This window comes from Lutjanus erythropterus, chromosome 24 (assembly GCF_056507025.1).
Source record: "Lutjanus erythropterus isolate fLutEry1 chromosome 24, fLutEry1.hap2, whole genome shotgun sequence".
Lineage (NCBI taxonomy): Eukaryota > Metazoa > Chordata > Actinopteri > Lutjaniformes > Lutjanidae > Lutjanus > Lutjanus erythropterus.
Window position 1 is genome coordinate 5,903,364 of NC_139340.1, and position 26,355 is coordinate 5,929,718.

At 40.5% G+C, this 26,355-nt stretch overlaps 1 protein-coding gene across 1 annotated transcript in view; it reads left to right on the forward strand.

Annotated features, from left to right (window-relative positions):
• The first annotated feature begins 1,329 nt into the window (after positions 1 to 1,329).
• The window catches only part of filip1l (filamin A interacting protein 1-like), a 98,738-nt gene continuing 73,712 nt past the window's right edge, over positions 1,330 to 26,355 (forward strand). The window contains exon 1 of the mRNA XM_084713659.1: positions 1,330 to 1,711. The gene's annotated coding sequence lies outside the window, so the exon portion shown is untranslated. The remainder of the gene's footprint in view (positions 1,712 to 26,355) is intronic.

Consider the following 26,355-nt stretch of genomic DNA (forward strand, 5'->3'; position numbering starts at 1 on the left):
ACTGCCAGAAGTTCGGCACAGTGAAATCTGTGTGGCAGCGCACATTCACATGGGTGGCAAGCAGCTATTACTCCTACTGGCGTGATCAAAACTGCTTCCTGTCTGCCACTTTCTCTTTGATGAAATGATTGGAGGCAGTGAGTTACCACTAACACCCACTGATTTCAGTGAAACTTGATAATATTTTATAGACGAAATGTTTTCGGGGTTTCCCTCTAATATTTAAGTTACCTGATGGACTTTACTTGCTCCTAGAGTGACTAAGCGCTACCTGCTGCTAACCACTAGCTGCCATTAGCTAGTTAACTAAGTTAGCTGTGCAGCTAACCTTAGAAAGCCTTTCCAGCAATTACCGCTGAAGCAACAAGTACTAGCCAATCACTGCACAGTTGTAGCAGCCAGTTGCAGCACTGTAGGGCAGGACTAGGTGGAAGAGTTTTGGGGGAAAAAACATGTGCAGGCAGCTAAATTTAGCTGCACGGCTAGTGGTTAGCTACTTTAGCAACAAGTAAAGCTCTCTATCCATTAGTAGCCTCCATAAATCACATGGAGTTGAGGCAGAGCAGCCATAAAATATGATCCGTAAACCTTATTCTTCTTCTTGTGTGGAGTAATATCAAAGAACCTACTCATGTTTTATGGCTGTTGATGTCAGATTCCCTGTCAACTCTTGTCTGCATTGCATCGCCTCTCTAAAGCAGTGCGTTTTCTCTGCCTTTTTGGCTAATCCTCATCTCTGCTTGAGGCTTGGTTAGCAGTTATTACCACCCAAATTTTGAGTTGTATTGTGGGCAAGACAGACACCAGGTTTAGCTAAGAAAGACTGTATCGAATTAAAAGACTCTCATTCTGCTGCACTGAATTTGATATTTTTTCTTTTAAACTTTCCATTCTGACTCCAGCGATCACATGCATCAGATACATTAGTTTTTCAGCTATAATATATTAAGTGATATAAAGCGTGCAACCATTTTGACCACAGGGTAATAAGAATGCACAATGTAGCAGTTCATTGTCATTTTTTCTCCCATTTTCCCACCAAAAACTGAAAAAAAAAGATCTAAATTCCTTGACCAAATATTGCCCCTGCCACCGCGACCCCCCTCGCTCTTCCTCTCCTCAGGGACAGTCACAGACTCCCAAGGGCTCAGTCTTCTGTCAAGGGCCATATGGTACCGTCAGAGCTCTTACGTCCATGTGTGCATGTGTGTGTGTGTGTGTGTGTGTGTGTGTGGCTCAAGGTGTCAGAAGGGAGGGTGGTTTAAATTTAACCGCAACAGGGCTGATATCTGCATGGCAGGTCGTGTCTCTCCCCCTCTGCTCTCTCTTTCTCTCTCTCACACACACACAAACACACACACACACATTCACACACACACACAGTCTGTCTTTACAGTCCCCAGCCACAGACATCATCACACACACTCAACACACACACACACACACACACACAGAGCAGCTCCCTCAGTCTGTCCGGACACGCTCTTCCTCCTCTTCTTCTTCTCTCCCACCTATCAGACCACCTGGATTGTACGCGAGGCCAGCTGAGGACGCGACAGAGGAGAGAAAAGGGACGCTAACGGCGGTGGAGGAGAGCAGAGCAAACATTCACACTGAGGATAACGCTTCATCTGAGCCGGCAGGCTGAAGGCACAGCCAGTGGCACTGCAGAGGCACAACAGCATAGTGGGCTAAAGCTTCGCTGCAAGAGGTAAGACCGAAGAGGGCTGTGTGTGTGAAGACGTGTGTGTGTGTGTGTGTGCATGTCCAAAGCCACAGTATTGATTTCATTTATTTTGGAGGCAAAAATGCAAATGAAAAAGGTTGCATCTGTGTGTGTGTGTGTTAGGGTTCATCAGCATTCACATCACCTGTGTGGCAAATGTAGAAACCAGAAAACACTGAGATACAAAATATGTTTCTTTAAAAAGAAATCACAGCTGTTTAGTCTGGCATTATAAATGTTTTAAATATTAAACAGTGCATTTCATTAAAAACTTTTCTGCATTTTATTGTGTTTTTCTGCATTTCTGCAAAGATGCAACCCCATTGTTCAGAGTACAGATGCACTGAAATGTCGAAGTTGAGTGGATTTACAGAACGCTCAGTGAACGGGATGTAATCTGTGTTGTGGCGGCTTTTCAGCAAAGTTGTTGCTAATTAGACAGATATAGAGATTAGAGTCTCTGGGGGTCACAGGGAATGTCTGCTCATCTTAATTTAATCTAACTGGAGTGAATATGCTCTAATTGGGCCAAGAGATCTAATCTATGAAGTTTGTTTTTCTTTAATTTGTGCATTTTGGCTGAAAAAGATGCATTTAAGCTCAGACCTGCAGTAAATCACCAATGCTTTTCAATTGAATCTGCTGACGGGGGCTAAACATGATACTGCCCTGGCAGTGGCAACGCACCCCGTGGTCAATTTGCCCGCCACATCAAAGCTGCGGTGATAATTCATCCCGCTCCTGTGCAGTGATACCGTCTCGAGTGGACGCTGGTGTTGCACGACGGGGTCGTATTGGTTGCAGCTGGGGAATTTCCAAAGGGCAGCGTGTCCATGAGAACCCACAGGAGTGTCATACTGTATCTAAGTGCAGGGAGGACGGGTGAGGGGCGGGGAGGAGGTGGGGAGGTCAAGTTACGGGGCCTGCACCCACGTCTCAGTTTGGAAACATACTGAGGGGGGACTGGGGGAGAGCAGGGAGAGACAACAGCAAAATGTCAGGCCGGTGAAGCATTTTCACTTAATTGTCAAACTCAGACGCAGACATTAGTATTTTCCATGAATGCCAAAGCTATTATCACGTGCTCAGACGGCATGTCCTGCGCAGGCATCCATAGTTTGATGATGTGTTGGTATGTGGTGGTCAGTAAAAGAGGGACGTTACAAAGAATAAGGATTAGTAGAGCTCTCAAGATCAACACCATGCACTAAAGGGACAGTTTGGATTTTCTGAGGTGGGGTTATATGAGGTACGAATCAATAGTCAGTGTATTACATAGAAGAGAGGTTTGGAGAAGCAGCAGGAGCACTAGAAGAATATTTTTACCACTTTACTTTGCTGTCAGACAGCCTTTTCTGACAGGAAAGTGCTGTTATATGAGCCAAATATTGTTCTCTCCAAACCAACCAAACTCCATAGGCGAAATCGGCATTTTTACATCACAGAACCCAGGAGCGGTTGGTGTACTGCTGCCTCAATTTGTAGGGTTTATATGTGTTACTGTGCGACTTTGGTGAATCTAAACTAGTCCTGGAAAACTCCAAAGTCACACAAAAACACAAACAAAGTTACAGATCCAGGCAGCAATAAACCAACAAGTCCTGGGTTCAGAAAGGTAAAAATGACTGATTTTGTCTATAGAGATTGGTTGGAGAGAGCAATATTTGGCTTGTTTTTCTCATCAGAAAAGTATTCTATATAGCGTACACTTAAACTGATATTAAAGAAGAAATGTGTAATATATTTACTGTAATAAATCATAAAATGACCATGATATGTCATTGGAAAATACTCGCTACTCTGACAACAAGTTTTCAGGATGACAGGCTTCACTTTACATTGACAGACAACTGACAGTTATAAACAGCTGATCAACTTACAGTGGAGGACTTGTCATGGCTTATTATTGTTATATATTTATATATATATATATATATTGGGGCATTTTTCCATTTTTTCTTGCCATTTAAAAGACTTCAATAACCATAAAATGAATGAACAGGTGTTGAAGCATTCCTCCACAAAACCACCCTCCTGTGAGTAAATATTTGGCCTGACAGAAGGACTCCCCAGCACGCTCCAGATGCAGCTTTAAAAGGCTTGAGGATTGGCATGTGACTAGAAGTGACAGGTTAATCTGTTTAAGTACGTACGATAGCGGGACGGGGAGCCCCAGCCTTCTGGCGCTGGTAATCTGCCGTAAGCCGTCAAGACGGCAGCCGACCAACAGGTTGATCAGCAAGTTTGAGGTGAATGGTGTTTGTAAGGTCACGTGAGTTGAACTCGGGTGTTTCATCGGCTGTGTTGTGTTTCTTTTCACGCCATTGCTGTGACCTCAATATAATGCTTGCAATCTTTAAACTTGAAATTGTTTTTAGCCGTTTTTAGTTGGTCTACCACTTTGGTCCAGACTGAAATATCTTCATAGATACCAGACGGATTTGGCATGAAGTTTTGTACATATATAATTGTCCTCACTTGATGCGTCCTTGTCTCTTCTGACTTTTCCTTTAGCTACATGAAGTTGACAGTTGTGTTTTTCCGTTGAATATCTCAACACTATTGGATGGATTGCTATAAAATTTGGTCCAAACATTCCTGTCTGCCTCAGGATGAACTGTAATAACTTTGGTGATTTTCTGACTTTGCAGACATTTGATTATGACCAAATCCCTGCGAGTCTGATAACATTTCCATCAGCCTGAGGCGACCCTGTAGCTCAGCTGGTGGAGCGTCTGCCCCACGTATGGAGGGTGTCATCCTCTTTCTCTCTCTCTCCATCCCGTTTCCTCTCTGCTCTTCAGCTGTCCTTTCTAATAAAGGCAAAAAGCCCAAAACATAACTCTAAATACAACACTTCCATCAGCCTCTGCTGCACCATATGTTTTGTGCTAATTAGAAAATATTAGCATGCTGACTCACTAAACTAAACAGTAAACACTGTACCTCCTTAACATTAGCATTTAGCATTGTCTTTGTGAGCAAGTTAGCAACATTCAACATTCAGCAAGTGAGCAAACTCCCTCTAGTGGTACATGGAGGAATGTCATAAATATATATATTTTATTGGCAAAATACTACAAAATTTCAAATGCAAATACAGAAAATATGAGCTCATTGGAATTTAAATTAAAATAAGTTTTGTCTTTCCAGTATTTTTGTTTTGATATGTTTTTGAGCAGCTATACTGGCAATGAAGTGAACACCAGTGAACCGAGCGCTAGTGGCTACCAGTGAAGTGCACTTTTTCAATAAATCAATGCAGAGGTGACAAGTGCATGCGGGAATGGACTTTTTTTCTTTTCAATTATTTTTGGGAGTTCTGATTCACAAAAGAGACAAAGCAAAGGTGGTGTGTGTGTGTTGCTTTTCTTACTTTCTTCCAAACCTCGTCCTGTTGGTGGATATCCTTAAGGCGGCTGGAGATCACATAAGATGTGCGACTTCTCAACCTCGTAGTCTGTCTTTGTCCATGTTGACAGCTGACTGGAGGGGAAACAGAAACACTGTTTCATCAACACTGACTTTGACCAAAGAAAATAGTTGGAGGTGAAGGAAGTGGGCAAAACTTCACAAAAATGGAACCAGGATGAGCAGTTTTTTTGTTTGCATTGCTTCCAGTTAGGACATGGTGTCAGTCTTGTGTTCTTAGATTTTAATCAAATACCTTTGATACATTAAAATGCTGTATGTTCTAGTTCAGTTGGACTTTGCAACTTCTCTAGACATTTTGCTGAATGATGAAGGGTTTGGAGGATTGGCACTGATCAGTTTTCATCCCAAAAACAGAATCGGTTAGCAGTAAGCTGAATTAAATGACTTGGTTTGTTTATATGTGATACAGCCTATAATATCAGATGAGAATGACACAGTCTGACAGGTATGATAGCACATTTAGCTGAGCTTATATTGGGTTTAAGAGGATGCTATACTTACAGGCACAGCTGCATCTTTCCTCCATGGAGCGGTGACTCCCAACCTGTTGAGTCACAAGATAAATCTGAGGGGTTGCTGGATGATAAACAGGATTTATATTGGTGTAATTAATCGAACAAAACAATTCAGGAGCCAAAAAAAGAGCAAAAGTTTATATTCTGACGATATTTTGACTTTTTCGCAGCAGAACACCTCGCTGCAAACTCTTTCCTTTCAGGGCTGATTGACAGATTGAGGGTAGTGGGGCAGAGATCATTAAACAAGGCGGGCATTAAGGCAAACCTCCTGGCACCTTGAGCTTCACCAGCTGCAGGTCGGATTAGGAGGCCCGGCTGTGAGGCTTTATCGAAGGTGTGTGATTCATCAATGGGGAGAGCTTGGTGGTGTGTACGCCATGATAGGATGAGAGCGTGTGTGTGTGTTTGTGCGTGTGAATGAATCAAAGCAAATCTCCTCTTGATTAGCCCTTAAAAAACAGATCAAACGTGCCTGCAGTTTGGCTTTAAATTCTTTCTCATCCCCCTGAATTATAAGTAAGTTTCAAGCTGTTCTAGTTAGCAAAATCTCATGATTTTCTTCAACGAGCCGAGCACAACTGGAATAAATTTTGATGGGAAAGTTGCTCAAAGTATTCTGATGCTCCTAGTGTGGATTAACAGAGCCTTCCCACAATTTCTTGGGTCGAACTGTATTTTAAGACATAACATAATTATCATTATTACTTCTAGTTTCTGGACAAAACACTCAGAAACCTGCTCGACAAAACAGGTAACAGTCCCGTGGTATCAGGAGACGGTTGGTGAAACGTTCATGGGTCGTAACTGTCAGTTTGTCTTGTTTTGGCACCTCATAACCACCAAAACAGCCTGCTGAAATGCCCTTGAGCTGGTGGGACACCAAGAGAAAAGGGCGTTTCCTCCAAGGAATCAATAAAGTGTCACATTACACTTTTGGATCAGGCTGTAATGAAACTTTGCTCAGGGCGTAATCATAATTCCTGTCCAGTCTCTCGCTGAGTTGATGAGATCAGTTGTTGAGGTGACCAGAGTCATAAATTGTCTTCATATTTTAAATATTTTGTACGTTTAGAGTTGGTGTTCTCATTTCCTTTCAGCTGTCATCCAATTATTTAATGTGATTGTATGATTCAAAGTTGCTGAACTTTGTAATTACTGAGCTGAAGCAGAAAGACATTCAAGGACATGTAGCAGAGACTAATTTGTCTGCTTAATTTTGATCCAAATGAAGTAGCAACCATTTGAAATGAGCCACCATTTATGAATGTATAATAAAATACTGCACAACACATTTATTTAAAAAGACAGTTATCCTGCATGATACTTTCACCTTCAGTCAGTTAGTAGTTTTATTAACTGCAGGACAAGTGCATGCTGTTGTTGGGAAAACTGGGTCCTATTAAGCCAAAACTTCATTCGTTTTACTTGCAAGTTTTAGTGCTTCACTAAAATTAGTTGCAAACGTCTGACTGGTGCAGAAAAACACATGCAATCCTAAAAAACTTATATATAATGAAAAAGGCTTTTGCAGCTTTAGTTTGAATTAGTTTAGTGTTCAGTATGAAATTACACATATCAGGATTTAGTGCTTGAGCTACAGACTAGAAATCATTTTAGTATCAAATTATATAAAAATGATAATGCAGATGCCACTGCCCTGATTTTATTTAGATTTTCAGGTTCAGTTTGCTACTGTCTGCACATGTAAACTTTTATAGTTTCAGTCTGAATTGATTGATTTTAGAGCAGCACTGTGTTGTTGTTGATCGGCCCAAAGAGTCTGCATTATGTCTTTTGCAAGAGTTAAAGGAAACCTGCGGTGGTTATGTTCAGTTTTTCTCACCAAAAGGCATTGTGTGTATCCTTGATGTCTAAAAAACTTGTTTGGGTTTATTTATTTACTCATCTATTTATTTTATTTAAGCAATCATTGCATCTTGTCCTCCTTGACTGCAGGCTTTTCTCCCTGCATTTGAGTTTGGTGAAACAGGTACAGGAACAAGTTTGTCTGCAGACTGGGTTGGATGAAACAAGTTTATTTCAAGCCTTTGCTTGCTCGATCCGGTTTGAAAATTAAAACATCATGCAGCCGTGTTAGACACAAAATAGTGCATGTTGCAGATTTTCCACTAAGTATAGCCGTGTTGAAGCACTGAGCGGCTGAAGTGGGGTCGACCAGTACATGTGGACTGAGGGACAGATGCGGGAACAGTGACTTGTTTCAGCCCTGGGGATCCTGTTTCTCTCACAGAATACCAAGCGCCCAGAGCTCTGGGAAGAGGGCACTATATATATCATGAGAGAAACACCAATGTTGTCCAACATTAGTCTCCCTCTATGTGGTACAGCTTGACCCACAGCCTCCTGCTGTCAAGCGAAGTCAAAATAAGTCAGCTGAGATCAGTTTGTACAGCGGCGTGCGCATTGAAAGATCAGCCGGAAGGTGCTTTCGCAGAACTTGCTCCCATGAGAACAAGTGAAGACAAGCATCAGGGACGGACAACTCTAAAAAGGGAAGAAGGGCTAGTAGCATCTGACTCAGTCATTTTATTTTGAAGTTAAGAAAAGTATACAGTCACTCTTTATCTTATAGTACACTATACCATGTAACAAGCTGCACTTTCATTTATTAGTTACAGTGGGAAATAATACACTTTGGTTTACAGTACAGTTCTCTTGCAATGTGTCCATAATTATCATCTAACATAAGGGTCCAACTATGTGAAATAGTTTATAGTACTTTAGTTTATAGTACAGTTCTGCTGTTACATGTCCCCAGTTACCCTCTAATAAAGTCTAATAAGGATCTAACAGTTGAAAATTATACATTTTAGTTTACAGTATAGCTCTGTTTAAATATGACCAATTATCTCCAAGAAAGAATAAAAAATACGGTTTACTTCTCTTGCAATGTGCCTATAATTATCCTTGAATAAGGGTGTAGCTGTGTTTATTTACTGACTAATAAAGACGATATTATTTCAAGCTTTTGTCTAATTTAACACAAAGTACAACTTGTTATATATTACTATTAATGTGCAACCAGGAAGACTACTTCCTGAATATTTGTTCTTAATTCTTTAAAGCAGCTGTCAAACAAAAAACTTCAGTCAGGATTTTATGCAGTAATGTATTGTTTGATAAAACACACCGTAGATAGCCGTTCCATTATCTTTATGTTGCATTTTATTGCTGACACCTTACTTCAGGAGAGCCTTTTTCCCCAATGCATCGCTACAGAAACAGCTTGACTTCAGGTGCATAAATAATTCACACACATATCTTTAAGCTGAGCGGTTACAGTGTGATTTGCTGCAGCAGGCACGGTCGCTGCTCATATCTGTGAAAGTGTAAAAGTGAGTAATGCTTGTAGCTGCATCAGTACACCATGAAGCATTAGTGATGGATGGCTGCCTGCACTGCATTAAAAACTATCAGCAGGGGATGATAGCCAGGGGCTCCGATTTCATGTGTGAAAATGCAACATGGTGAAATCCAAAAGGAGAAAAGCTGCAAAAACTCAAGGTTCTTCTTTGAACTGGCTTTGAAGTTTACATTAGTCTGATACACACTTGTTCAAGTCCAATGACCTGTTCACTCACACAGCTCAAATCGGGTTTTGTGTCACATTTTTGGTGGTTCTTCGATTGAATTTTAAACACATGCATGGACGACGCTCAGTGACGTTCACGTTCCGACTATTTTTACACAACAGGAGAGAATCAAAAAAGGGAGAGCGTCAGCAAGAGAGAACCAGAAGCAGAGCAACAATAAAGGGTTTGTGCCTCCTCTCATGAGACTGATCTGCATCACAACCAGAGAAGAGATGGCGGATTAGAATAAACAAGCCAAGAGTTCTGCTGAAGGAACAGAACGCAATATTTTCTGACTCCTAAATTTATATAAAATTCTCCTGGACAAAATGAAAGCTGGGCAAACCCTCCGACAAAGAACAACTGGACCGCAAATATCAATGAAATAAACTGAAAGAAGAAATTGTAACACTTCTAACACTATTTTCACTGTTGATTAATCTGTCAATTATTTTCTCAATTAATCGATTAATTTATCAATCATAATCTTTCCTGTAACAATTGTTTTCATCATCAATTAATCTGTCAATCAGTGATTCCCAAAGCCCAAGATGACGTCCTCAAACACATGAAGAAACCAGAAATTATTCACATTTAAGAAACTAGAATCAGAGAATTTTTTCCTTTACAAATAACTCAGACTGATTAATCTATTATCAAAATAGCTGACGATTAATTTAATAATCAATTAATAATGGTTGCAGCTTTAATGGACACCCTCATCTCAGCATCATTGTCTGTTTACATGGTCTAAATATTATTATATATAGTAGCATACTGTACATATATTTACATACTTATTATTTCTATTTTCTCATCATTTCTTTTTGCGTATATATATTTCTATTCTTGAATAGAAGCAGCTGTATTGTAACCCAATAGACCCCCAGGGATCAATAAAGTATTTCTGATTCTGATATTACCAAGTACATACTGTATGTTGCTCATGTCAACTCAATTATTCAGCTTGAAAATATTAATAAAAATGGGTTTACTTTCTAATTCCACCACATCACCGTACAGTATATTGCATTTTCTATTTTACAAGTCTGGCTTGATTTCACTAGAAAAGAACGAGCACAAGCATGACAACAAGATACCAATAATTTCGAAATGCTAATTCATACGGTAGCAGCTTGGTACTGTAGCAAGAGTTACTGCGACAATAAAGAGATCACATGCCGAGTTAATGGGAAAGAAAATGCGGCACTATTATGAAATACATTGATGATATTGGTACTTAATGATGCAGAACATTACAAAAACTACGACTCCATACTGACTGTGAAACTCTGGCCTTTGTGCACTAATTATAAAGAAGCAGCGTGTTACATTAGTCATCCAAATTGATTTTTAACCCCCGGCTGTCTTTTCATTTCCTGATGCTATTACTGTTAGTCCTCCACATTGCTGGGATCTGCGAGTGCGTCATCGCCTTTACTTTATTTAGTGTCTATGTTCTATGTTAAATATACAACAAGGGCCCACTGAACTCAGATTCCTCTGCGAGCTGTGTGACGGGGGGCCACTGCTTTCCATGATGCAGCACAAACTGTCAGGGCCATGAGAACAAAAACGTCCACCGCCGCTGGCACGTCAGACAGATTAAAATGCGCTCTTGTCGACTTTTAAATATTTGTAACTTATGTGTTCTGTTTTCTGTTGGGAGTAAAATCAAGAATATTCAGTTTGGGTCAATAAGTAACAGGGTGCAGGTGCAGTAAGTGATTTTGGAGGAAGATAGACGATTGATGAGTCTCATTCTCAGGTCGTGACACTGACATTTTGGTAATTAGACTAAATGATCAACTGTCTTACTAACCTGTGATTGGCAAAAGTCTCACCATCGAGGGCTAGATTTAGTGAGGCCTGAAAACGGAGCCAAGAAGACGAGCAAAAGTCCAGTATTTGTGGAGGTTTTGCTCAGTGACGCCAAAAATAAAGTGCCTACCTCAGCTTTAAGTGGTGAGGTGGATTTGTTACCTTTGGAAAGAGCTACGCTAGCTCTATATCATGTTTGCTAAATTTGCACCCTAACAGAGACTAACTTGCTTTGTGGCCATACGTTATGTAAATGAAGCCTTTACAGAGCTCGGTATGATACCAACCTCTACGTGAACCGGCTCACATCTCGCTGCTATTTCTGCATTGTATCCCCAGCAGGGCCTCGGCTTTGGTTGTGAAATTCTTGGCATATGTAACATGATTGGATAAAGCGACACAGGTGGCAGCCTGACGCTAAATATGCAGCGGAGAGAAAAAAATAAAACACACCGAGGAGCCCTGCTGCGAATGCTCCTCTTTGAGCTTAAGCCTCCATTGTTGCCCCTCTGTGTGTTTGCCGTTGCTATAGGAATGATCTCAGCGAGATGAGCGGGCTTAGCGCGGCTCTGTGACTTTTGCATTCGCTAAATGACAGGGTCAATTATCGGTCTATTTTCTGATGACCCTCTAACATTTTCCCCGCTCCCTCTTATTTAAGTGAAGTGAGGCACGTCGAGAGCAAACAGGAACAGAGGAGGAGAGGACAGAAGTGTGAGAAATGTCAGTGTCGCAGCCTGTGACAGTTCATTTACTCACTCTGGCCGGGATGACACTGGACAGGTTTGGGAAAAAATGTCTTAAACGGGCGTGATTTGTACAGGGTGGGATTGTGTTTGGCAGGAGTGGTGCTGGGATGAGGCCCAGGGCTCGACAGTGTCGGTGAGGGTGAAGGAGGGTGCATTACACCCATCTGCCAAGATGACTCATAGGGGGTGCAGAGGGCCAAAGCCACAATAGAGCTTCAGAGGCTGGTGTCCATGTTGTGACGGATGAACTGCGGCTCATCCCCAGAGTGTTTTGCTTTTATTTCAAAGGAACCTCTTTAGTCTTTCCTGCGCTCTTAGATATAAGGGTTCCAAAAGAGTTCTTCCTGAAAGGCTGAGGTTCTACTAGGAGGCTAAGTCAAGGGTTTGTCAAGGTTTCTTTAAAAGATTAAGGGTTGCATTAAGAACCCTTTTAATCCAAAGAGCCCCTTTGTTATGGGTTCTTTGTACCATTATATAAGAGGGTGCTTGGTAGAACCACTAGGGAGGGTTTAGATAAAACCCTTGCAATACCAAAAGTTTCACGTTAGAACCTCCTGTTTGAGCTGTGGATAAAACTCACATAATCTGAAAAGGCCTGGGTGGGTTCTAAATAAAACCCTTGGAACATAAAGAGGGTCTTGGTAGAACGTACTGAGTGGGTTGGCATGTGAACTCCTTTGGTGGGTTCTACATAAAATCCTCAGACAAATCTTTGGAATCCACCAAGAACCCCAAGAGTGGATTTTTGTTTGCACTCTTAGAAGGTGAAATGGCTCTAATAGAACCCCCAGAGAGGGTTCTGGGTGATAAAATGTTTTAAATACAAAAAGTTTCCCAGTAGTGTGTTCTTGATATATAAAACCCTTGTAATCTAAAAAGGTTCTTGGTAGAACCCCTCAAGTGTGATCTAGATAAAACCCTTAGAATCTAAAAAGAAAGGGCTCCAAGTGGAATCTTCAAAAAAGTTTCTACCAGGAACCAAAGAGGGTTCTCCTGTGGGGACAAGCCGAAGAATCCTTTATGGTTCTCGTTATCATCTTTATTCCAGGGAGTGTACCTGGATCAGGGATTTGCAGAGCCTTTCACGCACTTGATCTTGATACATAAACTAACTCTACTGTCATCTACTGTGCGTATAAATAAACAGATACACTTTTATTTTGAAGGAGCTGACAGAAAGGAAATGTAATTGTTCACCTGGTGTACCCTCTGCACCGATGACTCATTCTCTATCTTGGTACGAGACAATGCACCCAAACTCAGCCAAAAAGCAGACTTGCAGCAGTACTCGTACAACTGAAGTACACTGATTTTTTTTTTGAGAAAGAAAACATGAGTCAGCTCACTGAGAAATGTTGTTTTGCTGCTTGGAAGCAGCACAGCCACTGAATATTAACAAAGAGCCAGAGAACTGCATTATTATCCTCTGATTCCAAAGACTGAGGTTACCTCCGGACAAACTGTCTCTTGTGGTATAATATGATGCACCAGGCCGACGCTGGGTTAACAGTAGCCTTGTAGCTGGTCAGACTTTGGGTTTTGGCTTTCCAGTCTTTTGTTTTTGTCAGTTTTGGTTGCATTGTAGTTTAGTTTTCTAAACCACCTTCGGGCAGTAGCCGCCTGTCTCTTCCAGAGTCCAGGCTGGAAACTAAAGGGGACAGCGCTTTTGTCACCAGGGCCCTGAGGCTCTGTCTCGACAACCTGTGTGAGGAAACTAGGCTGGCTGAGTCAATGTCTTCTTGGAAGAAAAAACATCCTTTTATTAGAAGTCGCATCCTGATTTTATCTGAGCTGCATGTGGTTTTATTTTATTGTATTTTGGTTGGCTTTTTAGCACCTTTCCACTCATTGTTTTGGTTTTCTGGTCTACAAATTTGCTGTTTTGGTTCACTGTCAACCTCTAAATGCACCAGTTCCAGACACAGAAGCTGTTTTTCTGCTAAAAGACTCGAAAAAAACCTGCTTTTAATCTACCCACCCAACACCAAATGCCAGACAGACAAAGTTAGCAACTAGCAGGTGTGGAGGGATAGTTACAGACATATAGTTATAAATAAATGCTTGAGAGCCAGATATTTCCCTCAGGAGTCTGTGGAGATGAAAACAGAGCTAAAAGGAGAGTCAATACTGGACTTACATTAATCTAACAAATTAACCACATCAACTCAGTATCAGTGCTGTGTTTAGAGCTTGTCCCCAAGTGGCCTAAAAAAGCTATTTCAGGTTTAAAAGCCCTGTACACCCACCAGTGTTTTTCATGAGCACTGAACATGCTCATGTTTTTGATGGAAGGTGAACTGAATGCACTGTTCTAATAAGATTACATTAGGCTGAAACTGAACCTTATTTTAGTAGTGAAAAGTTCTGTGTCAGTTGATGTCGAGCCAGTTTTCACAATCTGGAGAGCTCCTGTAGTTCGTGTAATGTAACTTGAATAATGGTGAAACCAACGACGTCTAATTTCCAGTAATAATAACAAAGGTGTGAGTTGTCCCAACCTAACAAGTTCAACTAAACTAACAGGAAAGTGAGTCTGTGCACACACTCACACAGTCCTGAGCAGAGGAAAACACCTATGAGTGCACCCATGGGTGTGTGGTCTAAAACCATATTTAGGCATGATTAATATTACAGCGGGAGGCAGGTGATAAAATCTTTCCCCTCCTCTGTTCTAATAAAAGCTAAGAGCGTTTTTACAAGAGCTGGTTCTATAATAGACAATAAATATGGCAGAAAACCATGTGACCTCCTCTCTTTGAATGCCAACCAGGCTGTTCTTTATATTATGTAAGAACCAAACCAGAATCACCTGTGGCTTGTGGGGAGTTTTCTTTGAGTTGCTTAACGATCTACAGTATTTTTCTTCTTCTGTTATCACGCTGTGAGCTGAGGTGATGAAGTAGGAAATTGGAGCTGTAATTAAAAAAAAAAATTAGACATTTGAGCTCCAGATGGGAGTAAAAGCACTGACCAGCTCAAGTAATATTAAATTCACCATTCTCCCCTCCAGAAACCCACATTCTGCCAGATAATGAGATCCAGACCCCCTTTATTAGTTTGCCAACAAGGTGCTTGAGGACATTTTGGATGCGTTAACTCCAATAATTGCTCATTATAAACAAATCACATCCAGTCGTTTGTTTGTAAATCAGATACAGTCTGCCTAATTGATTTGCTGATCTGCATTATCCTGCTGTCATGAAGTCGATGCTCTAATTACAGCTCAGACATTTGACTTGTAAATAGCCTGAGGTGTGACTCATCGTCATACAGCTTATTGAGGAGGTTGCCGGGCAACTGCACAGAGGGCAGCCCCGCAGGGACAAAAAGGTGGATGGAAGCAAAGCTAAGCCTACATTTAATTATGATTTTGAGTATGTTTTGATAAAGAAAGGTGCATCCAGAGAGAGTTATTCCCTGGATGGAGACGTTTAAAAGGATATTAAGGAATTTATAGCTGTGTCCCACAATCCATACTGCATACTAATTCTAAGTAAGTTCCCAAGTTGTCGAACACAAACGTTCCGTCACGCCCCTTCGCAAACTCAAATAGATGCACAAGGAACCCTTTAATCCTTTTTGTACGAGATGCACCCAGCTTTCAAACTTCAGTGTAAACTGATCCATGGTTATGTACGATGCAACAGGCTTTCAGCTTATTATAAAGAGTAAGAAAGTCTGAATATGGAGGCTCTTGTCTCTAATGATGAGGACTGAATTAAGTAGAAAAAAAGGTATCAAATCAAGTACTCTATTAGTGTCACAGCTTTTTAAATGATACACAGCATCGTAGTGTTGCAGTTTGGTCGACCTTGCACATATTGCATCATTTCCCGTTAGTATAAAACACTTTAGTATTTGAATCACTTGTATAATAACTGCAGGAACAGTTTAACAATCATTATTCTTCAGTTTGTCTGCTGATTTTTGAATTCTTCTTTTGTATTAATAATACACCTTTGACAATATGGAGGAATAATCCAGCACCTCTTACACACGCTTTATCCTTTTAAATCATTTCTGTCTCTTCCTGACTCTCTGTCTATCTCCCTACAATTTCCCTAACAAAGTTAAAGATGGTTTTGACTGAAATCTTCTATGGTTATAGTGATGATATCATTATCATGAATACTTTTAGCCCTCATAATGATGTAGCGAAAATCTAATATTGCAAATACAAAAAAAAAAAGACAAAAATCTGTTTAAAAGCATCCAGGGATATTTATATAAGGCCAGACACAGCACAATGCATGCACACACACATGCAGATTCATGTACTATATGCATATAAACTCTGTGCCTTTGTGTTGCCACAGTCAGTGATTCAGCTGTCTGTCCTGGAGGTCATATAGGACAGGAGTGTGTTAGTTTATGGAGGAGCTGAGGCGCCTCATCCTTGCTGACTCAGGCTTTCTCTGAACGCTCTGCTGTCTTACTGCTGTTAAAGTGACCGCCTTCAATTCACCCACTTAAGTTCATTTAAACACCTTATTTTGGAATAAAGGACAAATCTGCAGCACCTTGATTACAGGCCCACTGTATTTTGTGGTTTAGGCTGATAGGTGGAAAGTACCTTTAACACTTGATAACTGTTGGCTGCTGGAGGATAAATGCAGCTGACTAGAGTACAGTTCCTCAGCAGGATGTGGTCTAACACCACTCGTCTCTTTGCCTCTACTGTGCAGGAGATTGGATGACCCCTAATTTTAGCTCGGCGTTTGTCGGCCGCTGGACAGATTGGATTACAGGCAGAAGGAGGGAGACGCAGCAGTCATTAGTTGGGGAGATAATGAGGAATATCATAATATTTCTGCTTCAGTTGTCACTTGATATTTTATGTCCCGCAAGACCGAGGAGAGTGTTGTAAAGAGTCTGTGCAGCCTCTGATGGTGATTCCATATAAACACAGGGGAGGAAAATTAATTGTGCATCAGACAACCAGACAGCGAAGAGGGAGAGCTCCATTCTGTTCACAGCCTGTCATAAATGTTGTCATCATTCGTTACATTTTTAAGACCATTCTTTTGGGAGTGTGTTGTGACAGCATATGTATTGTTAGCATCACTCGTAGCAGATTTCAAATGTAGCAGTTCTCTTAATAAAGCAAAATGGAGACGACATCACAGTAGCTGTGAGTGCACTCAGTTTGCCAATCTGTGCCAGGGAGCAGATGGTGAAGCATCTGCTGCAATGCCACCACAACTGCCAGATGATTTGCAAAGATATGGCGACCGTGCAGATGCAAAACAGCAGCAGTGGCCAATGAGGAACAGTAAAGATGGTGGTGAAGATAAAAAACAAAAAACTAGAGATGTATTTTAACCTAGCATTTGTTGATCATTTGCAGCCCCTGGTCAGTTACGAGGAGAGAGGAGTGTGTAGTCAGTATAAAACAGTCAATTTTCAAAAATCATCATAAATATGCACAAAACGATGAGTCCTATGGTGTAACATGTATGATAACAAATACGCTCACAAATTACATTACTAACATACTGATGTTTAGCACACTAGAAATGCTACTGCGTGTATACAAGATACAATTTGTTCCTACATTTTGGTTAGTTTCTGTGTACGAGAGAAGCATATACAGATAATCAGCATAACAGGGCACCCGCTTCAAGTATTATGCAAGACTTGTTGTGTATATGGGTGAAAAATGCTCATCACAATTTCCCAGAGCCCAAAGTGACGTCTTTAAATTGCTTCTTTGGTCCAACCAACAGTACAAAACACAAACACTCAAAGACATTTACTGTCAAAAACAGCAACAAATCCTCACATTTATGAAGCTGGAACTATTAATCCAAAATTTAAATAGATGGCAAGTTAACTGCCAGGTAATGATGCACATTCTGCTGTATATGCATGTAGGATTTTTCATGTTATCTGGAGAATTACACACTTTGAGTCAACATGAATCAATGATAACTTGACAGCCAGACAACTAGGCAGTACAGTATGTGTGCACACTGACAGCATGTGGAGCAGCTGATGGATGCTGTGACCCTGTAATCCTCCACTGTCAATCCTCTGTCACTACACAGATGGATGGACAGGCTGGGAATGCTCCGCTGAATGAATGAGCGCACGCTGATGACTGTGTTGTTCTTTTTCTGAGGGGGTTCGTCCGTCTGAAAGGAAACGGAGGATTCTCGTACAGTAGCTTCACTGTCAAAGGCACTGGCTGTCTGGGTGACTTTTTCTTGACAGTCAATTAGTGAGAGGTCAGAGGTTAGCTGGACAGACAGAAGAAAGAGACAGATGTAATTATTTCTAAACTGGGAGGAGAGACAGATGAACACATTTACATGACTTCTGGGATAATATGGCGTAGATGCAATTACTGCAGACAAAGTGACAGCCTGCTGACCAGCTGATGAACCCTCTGACTCTCTAATCTCCTGTCAGCGCTCAGTCACAGGCCCAGTGGGCTCTACTGTTTCTGACATGAGAGGGACGCGCGTGTTTTTATCCCGATCCAGAACTATGCAGGGGATTATTCAGGTACAGGAGCTGTTTCCTGGAAAAATGCTGCTACGCCGAATACAGTCTCATTTGTAAAAACACAACAATCTAGTAGCTAATCTGTCTGAGCTGTCTGCAGGTCACTAATACAATGATCCATTTAACAACAGTAAACTACACCACGGCAGATCGGAAGCTCAAAACACACACGTTTTAGAAAATCCATACCATTATGTTTTATTTTGTGACGTGCAAATTAGGGTCCTTTTTTGGCACTTTCTTGTGTGAAATATTTTTGGTTTGCTGATCTGTTTCCCAGTTTAATTTGTTTAGTGAAATGTTGCTCGTCCCGCCCTCCTTCCAGAAAGTTTTGCAACAGCAAAGGTGTATAGTCAGCCGCCTACTGCCAATTCACAGTTTTAACTAAAGGGTGACAATATAGTCAGGCATCAAAACTAGCCGCAAAACTAGTTTGCTTGTTCAGCTGTGTGTGTGTGTGTTTTTGCAGGGATCTGTGCACAGATGTCTCTGTTTATTTGCACATTTTGCTGTTTTATGTTGTTTTGTGTAAGAACAGCTTTTGTATGATATGGTGTTTCGAATATTTTGAATTGAAATTAATTCACATGAATAATCAGAAATAACTAAATCAATGTGCACTGCATGCAGACATTATTGGTGAAGCTGAGCAGCATCATTCAGAGTTCAAAAGCTCCAAAAGGCCACTCCCAAAAATAAAAAAGTGCTGCCCTCTGCTGGCTGAACAGAGCTAAAGGTCCTAATAAAGTTGTCTGTGACCTCTGAATTACACTTAAAACAGGCATAACCTGAACTTAAGATGGACACCGTCAAAGAGAATTTATAGAAAACACAACTAAAACTACTTTATGAAAAAAAAAAATACAATGTTAATATCTGTCAAATGTTTTTTTTTTATCTTTTAGTTTCTGTCCAGAGTTAAAAAGGGAGTGATTCTGTGCTTTGAGCCTCCGGTCCCCAACCTGGGGGTCCTGACCCCCTCTAGTGGTCGCTAAAACTTCAGAGGGGGTCACAAAGCCATCTTGATTTTAAGTTTTGGTCTTTTTTTTTAAAGTATACAATCGGCCTTTACATCAGCACATTAATTGTTTCTGTGAAGAAAACTAAATAAAACTTATTTTTTAAGTTTATATAGTGCATGTATTGTGAGATAACTGTACGGTTCATCAGTTGTCCTTCACTATTATTGTTATGAATTGAATGTAATATGAATTATGTCTGATTGACTTTTGGGAAAATATAAATATAATCTACAATGTGATCAGACAATATAAGTTGCCAAAATACCCCAAAACCTTAAAACAAACACTAAAAACTAGCAAAAAACATCCTGAATTTAAAACAAAAAGAAAATAATAAACAGTCATATCCTTGTTCATAGGAATATTTTGTCTCTTTGAGGTGTGAAGCACCTTACACGACCAAAAATGCCCTTTTTTCCTGATCAGTGTTGTCAGATTGGACTGACAAAAAGTAGAGCTTGGAGCCCAACCAAATGTCATAAAATGAACCAAATGTTTTCTTTTAGGACAGAGTCTTTTTCAGATTTCAGATTAGATATGATTTTGAATGTAAAAAATTGTGAATAAAATACATAAGTTTGAAAAAACAAACAAACAAGAGTAACTAATACATTTTACAGAAAACATTCAGCAGACATAAATAATTCATTTCCAAAACGGAGCAGCTTATCAAGTTCTACCCCCTTATTTATATTTCATCAACACACTTTGTGAAATGCTTGAATATTCCAGCATTTTGGCCCAATTTTCACCACACACAGCTCCATTAATTCAGACAATTAATTATATAAAGAGGAGCCCAGATGATCACAACACTGACACTGGCAGCACTGTTCCTGCTGCACTGCACTGTACTGTATTTATTAAGTATTGGCAAATCTGTGCCTCATCTCTTTACAATCAAATGTTATTTTCATCTGTCAGTGATTGTGTTGTTTTCATCTGTTGGCGCAGGTGTTTATCCGTGTGTGTGTGTGTTTGTGATGGAGCAGGGAGGATCACTGTGTCAGGATGTTGGGGCATGTAGGTGATTCGTCTTCTTCCCCGGTGGCCCTTGTGGTGACAGATAATTCCTGCTATTCACACCTTCCTACCATCGGATCTGTCTGGAGCTGCTCTGTCATGCTGGGCACACAGGAGCCTTTAGACGAGGGCGGAGTGGGAGCAGATTTTAAAATAGGGAAAGAGATATGGGTGTTTTTTGTTTTGTTTTTTTTAAATGTTGCCTAATCAAGGGGAATTCAGAAGGACGGGAATTAAAATGTGAGGGTGGTCCAAACATAAATCAAACCACTTTCAATCAGTGGCATGCTCGAACAAATTCAATTTCACAGCGAACACATTTAGCAGCTTTGGCAGCATCAGCACAGAGGTGATGTGAAAAGGATGCAAATGTGTTTCATGTGTCACTTCATTTGATGTGTTTAGGTAACTGCACAGCTCCTCCAGTAACCAGTGTAGGAGGTACAGTTTGTTTTCTTATCTGCTGGGTGACAGGTTTAGGTTGAACATTTGATATTTATAACAGCTTGGTGTTACTTTGCCTAAAATATGTAATCTGATTACAGAAACTAGGTATTAATCCAGGGAGTACCTAAGCAGAATATGAAGTTATAACCGACCAGTCTGGTGTGTGTAGTTGTTTGTACGGTCATACTGTTGCAGCCTGGTGTTGTTCTCAGACGTTTTAATGGTTAACACAGCGAGCGGTCGTGTGTAACGTCACTGCAATCTGGCGCTGCTGCCTTCAGGTGCTGCAGGAATTTCATAATTGGAAGGAGAAGCGTTTCATACATGTGTGCATGCATGATCGTGCAACCACACCCTAAATAATATTATATATTGTTAACAAAAAAATATCGATTTCTGCAACTTTAAATATCCTACAAAACACTGCACAGTCATGCCAGCAGCCAGACCAGCACTGAACTGGATGACCCTTCACTTGTGCTGTTATATGTATGACAGTACTATCTCCCAGCAGCTCCCAGCCAACTCAAACCCCATCAGGCCGCAAGCTTCTCTTTCTCATAATCACCTGCTCTGAAACCGACAAGGTTACAGTCTGATGACACTGAGCGTGGAGCAGCTGCCAAGGCCTGAAAGTCGATACAGGTTATTAAATATATTCAGGCGTGTTTAGAACATGTACGGAGGCTGACATGGGACTCCAGCAGAGCTATACATAGAGAGAACGGCGAGGGAGTGGGGTTCGCTTTGTGTGCGTCATGTTTGAATCAAAACAGAATTACTGGCCCCATTAAAAAGTCATTTGGTCTCAGTTCTGGTTGAGAGGTCGCTGAACTTCTGCACCGCTGTCTGCTTTTGTTTTCAGACTCGAATGGCAGGAATTAAATCACTAATATACAGTGAAGACCAACACAATTACACATGTTGCGCGCAAACAAACACACACATACCATAAAACGCAACACTGAGAGCCAGCGGTGAGATCATGAGAAAGACATTCTCATGGCAACACTGTTGTCCAAAAGCAAACAAACAACCAGCCTGTGTGTGTGTGTGTGTGTGTGTGTGTGTGTGTGTGTGTGTGTGTGTGTGTGTGTGTGTGTGTGTGTGTGTGTGTGTGTGTGTATTTACACACTCAGTAGAGCAAGCATAAGACTTAGTGTGTGTATGCCTGGCCACGTTTCATGCTTTAACATCAGACCTGGCCCTGCTCCCAGACCGAAAACCCCCTCAAATGTAAACCTGGCAGAGGAAGCATGAGTCCCCCGTCCATGCTTTGTCTGTCCTCCTACAGTCCCAGAGGACTGATCACCTCCACTGTCCTCACAGTCAACAGCATTATGTCGTGCTACGTGGGAGAGATCAGTGATCATAAACAGATTCCTGAGTTTCTTCTTCTATTTTGTTTTGTTGTCTTTCTTTCACAGAGAGAGTCTGTGAAAGGATTTCTCTCCTTAAGTCAGTCGTTATCAAGTTTATTTTACAATCATGACCTGCTCAATGCACATCATCCCGCCTATTACACGAATTTGATAAAAAATATCAATAAATATCAACACAAAAATTATTTTATTAATTTAAACTTATTTCATTGCTCCTCCAGAGTCTATGATTAAAACTGTACCAATATACAGAAATAACAGACCTTAGAATGCTGAAATTGACCGATCAGAATAGAGTGTTTAACAAAGCTGTGTAATACAATGTCAGAAAATAATCTGAGTCCAAAATAACATCTTCAAATTCCTCGTAGTTGTCTTACCAACCGTCCAGAACCCAAAAAGATTAAGTTTACTGTCACTTCAGTCAAAGAACAGTAGCAAATTCTCACATTTGAGACGCTGCCATGATTTTTTAAACCTTTTTGCTTAAGTAGTTGTCATATTCTGTTGATTAATTAATTAACTAATCAACTTTAGACCCTTACTTCAGATAAACCTCAATTAAAACTTTAAAATCAACAAAAACCTCAGTAGGCAACAGAGGAGTGATCTCTCTTCCAGTTATGCATGATTTTTTCCCTCTGTGTCCTGCAACTGTCCCAGCCTTGTGATTCTTTTTTTTAATTCTACAGTATAAATATAGTTTAATAACTTCACTCTGGTCTGCTATTAAAGTTCTGCTATTTGGTCCCTGCATTTATAAATAAAACACTGAAATCACCCCTGATGTTTGGCCACAGTCTGCTTTTAATCGTTGGTACAGTTACTGATTCTTGCTTATATTTAAACTGTTTGATCAATAAATGCATCACTGCAAACTGACTGTCAGGCCAACCTGTTTCAGATTGAGATGCGGCGACAGAAATTTTACACACTTTGAACATATCTCCATCGTAAGCAACTTTTAAAAACCATGACAGTGCATAAACACATTCATAATGTTTGAACACATGAATAAATGTAATAATTTAATTTCTCTGCTGTCCCAGTATTGTTCCAGACACCAGGACATCGTTAATTTCGAGTGCTGCTTCCAGCACAAACAGACATCCACTTGAATTACAATAATGAGAAGCAAAATATAAATATTAAAGCCCCTCATGCTCTAAATCATGCTCTGCTTTTTCTTCCGTTAATTGGTTGTTTGAGCATCGGTTTGACAATAGAAGGCTGTTTCCAGATCAGAAGGGGAAAAGTTTCATCTTAAATCTCAGCATGTAGGTACAAGATGATTCAAGTGTTGTGTGGAAACATTTTGTGTCCAGTATTTAAACATTTGAGACAGAGAAGAGAAGTTATTTTAAGTTTTTATATCAAGGTAATTGAACTTCTTGTTTTATTCCAACCAGCATATTTTTATATGTCCAGAGGGGATCTGTAATTAAATAAAGTACATAACATTAAGCATATATTAAGTATGATGTTTCAGGCAAAGTGTGAAGTTTCTTTATAGCTCCCGCTTCACATATAAAAGCTATATTTCTGTTTTTATTGAGATTTACACAGCACTCTTTATTGACTTTTAAGAGTTATGAAGGTTCAAACTTTAATGGCAACATGGCGCCCCCTGGTGAAAAACAGATACTCATCTAGTGCTCATTGTGTAGCAGTATATTTCCATTAGCTCTACCAGAAGTGATGGCAGGTGAGAACTAGAGTAAATAACAGATATTCTCCTGGATGTGCTCAGTAGAGCAGCGCATGGATAAGTGCTAATTTATCATCACTCCTCCATTTCCAGCTGGAACATGTCTCTTGACCAAAGTTTATTCCAGATAATCAGATTTAGAGATGCACAGTGGAGCTGCACTGTGACTGAATCTGATCCCTGCGTCTCTGAGACATGCTTGGAAATGTGCAAAGCTGACACTGTTACAGTTTCTGGCCTGTCCAAAGATTTCCTGGGATTGCATCATCCGGCAGACAGGAGGCCTTGGTGCAAAAAAATGTGCGTCAGTGTTCTCTTTCACCCGACAGGCATTTTAACAGCTATAAGCCCTGTAGCAGCGCGCCGCTGTCATATATCCTACAGCTTTAAATTACAGCGTGCCTGAATCTGAGCTTAAACATCTCTGTTTGTCTTTCGAGACGTTTCAGAGAAGTTGCGGCCTGCGTCCTCATCATGAGCCGTGGACGACTTCAGTGCAGAAGAATTCCCAAACCACGTCTCTTGTTGCTTTGCAGTCCGGCAGCGCTAATGCTCGCAGGAAACATCTCCGACGGTTTTATGGCACCTCATCCAACCTCAGGGCCCGAATGCTGATCGCTACCTGTTGCTGGGGCAACCCTGCACTGTTTGTAAACATTTCACTCTTTTTTTTCTTTTTGGCTCGATGACGGAAACCCCTCCAGCACAGCATGCTGCTCCCGTGACGGTCTTTGGGTACTGTTCGCACTACTGATGCATTTAACATAGTTAAATAACACTTTAAGTGGAGCAACACAAGTAGAAACACTAGAACAATATTTATATTTTACAATGGAAAAAATACCCTCAAACACCCCACACCTTCTTCTAAAGTATTCACCTAAACATATTTATTACCACTTAATGGTCTCACTGAAACATTTACACACTGTGTGTCTGTTTGTGTATCATTAAGACACCAAGGTGTTGTTATATTTATGACTTATCTGTTCTTTGATGGGTTCTTAAAGCTACAATCAAGTTACTGTCATAAAAGGATGGTTTTAATTTTTTAAAGTTTACCTACAGTAGATGGCAGTCGGCACATTCCTAGTTTAGTGAAGCAGCAGGTGGAGGAAGCTAAGGAATGTACTGCTGTGGACAGAGTCAGCAGCAAAATGTATTTCAGCCACCTAAAAATCATCAGACAGGCTTTTCTGACAGGAAACCATTGTTATATAAGTCAAATGTCACTCCCTCCAAACCAACCAAACTCCATTGGCGAAATCAGCAATTTAACCTCGCAGAAAACAAGAGCTGCTGGTGTACCACTCAGCTGAGTTTGTCACTTTGTTTCTGTCATTTTGTGACTTTGGTGTTTTTCAGTGTTCATTTGGATTCACTGAAGTCAGACACAAACAAACCAACCAATCAAAGCAGCAGCAGTCAAACAGCTCCTGTGTTCTTTGAGGTAAAATGACTGTTTTGCCAAAGGAGTCTGGTGGCTTTCAAGAAAAATATTTGGCAGCGTTTTCTCAAGAAAAATATTTGGGTGCGTTTTCTCATCAGAAAAGGCTGTCTGACAGCAAGGTAAAGCAGTGAAAATATTCCAAATTAGGATTGCAAACTTTGTGCATTTCCCTTTACTCATAGTAGAGAACTTTAAAAAAATCCAATTATTTATCATTAATAATTAACAAGATGCAAAATGCATGTCTTTTTCTCAGTTTAAGTTTTATCTAAACTATAATAGCCAGAAATTAATCATGCAAAACATTAATTAATGAAGCACAAACAATTTAAATGAACAGAATTACTTATTACTTGGAAGGGCTGCTCCTGTCCAGACTGATTATGTAAAATAGAGAGCAGTTACTGTCACTTCTAGTCTGACAAAGCAGAGCAAAACAAATTTTTAGGTGGCTAAAATACATGTTCTTGCTGAACCACAGCAGAACATGGCTTAGCTTCACACACCAGTTCTCCTGCTGCTTCTCCAAACTGGGGTTGTGCAGACCAGCATCTCCTGCAGTAATACACTTACTGATAAGTGCCTCATACAAACCAACTTCACAAAAAGTCCAAACAATCCGTAGCTCTTTAGCACTACTAGTGCAGCTATAAACAGTGGACTCCTGTGCCATAAAACCAAGAGCATTTATTATATGAACTCTTTTCTTTTCTTATCAAGCTTATTTCAAGATGTTTTCACTCTGCCAAATAAATCTGAACCTTCCTCTGAGCCAGAAGGAAAAGAGGTGGGGGTTTTTTTTAGATCTCAGGGTTCTCTGACCTCCTCTGGTTCTGCAACTTTGTAGTTTAATCATCACTGACATTTAATTTTACTTCCTTTTATGCCTCTCGTTCTTTTGCCCTTTGAGTGTGTGGCCTCGCATACGTGACAACACACACAAACATGACTGTGAATAATGATGTGCATTGGTG